This window comes from Ochotona curzoniae, unplaced genomic scaffold (assembly GCF_017591425.1).
Source record: "Ochotona curzoniae isolate NIBS_2020 unplaced genomic scaffold, NIBS_Ocur_1.0 contig_2318, whole genome shotgun sequence".
NCBI lineage: Eukaryota > Metazoa > Chordata > Mammalia > Lagomorpha > Ochotonidae > Ochotona > Ochotona curzoniae.
In genome coordinates, this window is record NW_024465419.1 from 2,645,588 (window position 1) to 2,647,746 (window position 2,159).

Genomic DNA, 2,159 nt, shown 5'->3' on the forward strand with positions numbered 1-2,159 from the left:
ACTATGCAAGCCCCGTGATGTTATTTTAAGGGCCCTGATAAACCATCAATGTTGAGTAGCAACAAACGGTGTTTTCGGAAAGACTGTTCTAGTTTCTGCGTGAAATGGATCGGAATAGAACAAGAAGCAGTGGTACATGGTACCTGGAAAGATTGTTAACAATCCAGGGGGGAGATGATAGAGGTGATGATAACCAAAATTTAGATTTGAAGAAGGTAGTCTCAACTCAATAACTGATAGGATAGTGAGAAAAGAGGGGACGAATTAAAGAATTTGAGTAGATGGCAGTCACATGCTGAGGCAGGGGTAAAATAGAGAAGAAAAGTAAACTATGGTATATTCCTGCTCTAAAGGAATTTATACTAGCTTAATTTAGAATGAAAAACATGAAGTTGTAAGTAATTCTCTCAAGAATAAAACAAAATGAAAGGTTGAAGACAGAAGAGTTAAGAAGAGACAGAGAAAAGAGGGGGAAAAAACAGGACTGTTTTTGTAGTGATTTCAGCTCAAGGACAGACAGAAGGAGATGGCCTCAGAAGAGATGTGAAAGACAGAGGGAACAGATGGACTTGGTGCCATAAATGAAGTAAGCCAAGTTAAAAAATCACAGGTGGAAGTTTAAGCCTGGGGAAAAAAGGTCGGATGTCTATGAGAGATTGGTGGTAAGGTTGGTCACACCTACAGATGGAGCTTGATTTTCAGGAGATAGGACAGGTTTTGTGGCTATATTTTGTCTGTGAGACAAGAAGGCAGCAAGGCATTGAATATGTGTTTGGGTCAGGGTAGACTAAGGCACTTGGCAAATTGGCCATATGGAGAGAAAATAGCCTGAAGTGCATAGAAAGATGTCCTTGCATATTTTTTTGTGCTGCTGACACAGAATACTGCAAGCAATTCACAGTGAGCAGAAGTTTACTGACTCACTCTCTCAGTGCCTGGGAAATCCAGAATTGTGGATAATGTCCTCTTGCATCATCATAGCATGGTACAGTGAAAGGAGATAGGAAGAGAGAGAAAGGATTCTATTTTATTTTATTAAAGAACCCAATCCTCTTATATTGGCATTGACTGACACATAAGAAGAGAGCAAAGCCTGAGGCCTAATCATGTCTTGAACATTATCTGTTAATACTGCGAGGATACATGTTAAATTTCAACATGAGTTTGGGAGGGAGCAAACATCCAACCCACAGCAGAAGACTTTAAAGCCAACATTGATTAAATCAAACGTGCTGAGTGAGGCATGGCTATTGCTTCTCTTATTCATTAACTAGTATTCAATTGCATAGTCTGTTGCTACTTTCACGTTGCTGAATATTGACTACCACTGAATAGACAAGTAGTTTATTTGCAACACTTTTGCAGAAGCCTCAATTGCCCGTCTGTCCAAAGCTATTTCTTATCTTTTTTTTTTTAGTACTTACTTGATTGTTTCAAAAACAAGAGGTTTTCCTAAAATCTCTTCAGACCCAACTATGTCTCATAAACCAGTATAGTTACAAATTCTTTAGAGGAACATTCAATTATTTCCCTAGGTGGTTAGTCCTTTTGCAGAAATCTATCAAAACAAATTCAATTTACACCTAGTATTGTGGACAGTTTCTTATTCAACAGTCAACTGATAGCATCAGATCAGACTATTTCTCAAGAAACTTACTCCATTGTCATTTACATTCAAAATAAGTTTTTAATCACTATCATTTTTATTTATTAAAAATGATGTCTATTTTATTATTAAATTGATAAGAACAGATGCTACACTTGATCTTATACCAAAAGGCAGAGAAGCAATGTCAATTTTATTATATTGTTTGTGTTTTTTAGTTGTTAGGTTTTGTTACAATTGTGGATATAGTATACTTTGTTTTCATTTTTAATGGTTTTCCTCTAAGGAAAATCAAGGAAATTGTAAATGTAGGTATATATATTTGAAAAGAAACATATATATATATATATTCTTGGTAATGATAATATTTTTACTTTCTCTCTTCCCTGTGAAAGAAAATAAAGTGCTGCTCAATTCAAAATGATATGAATATACTATTTTATAGTTGCATTTTTCACAATCCTTATGATGTTATTTTCTTTAATGCATATGATGTTATTTTCAGGTAAGAATACATGCTGGGTGGTGAACTGATTATCCTAAGGCCATTTGT

At 35.2% G+C, this 2,159-nt stretch overlaps 1 pseudogene; it reads right to left on the bottom strand.

The window, feature by feature from the left end:
• Window positions 1-1,689: 1,689 nt before the first annotated feature.
• LOC121151393 lies at window positions 1,690-1,792 on the bottom strand (annotated as a pseudogene).
• Between the last annotated feature and the right edge of the window lie 367 nt (window positions 1,793-2,159).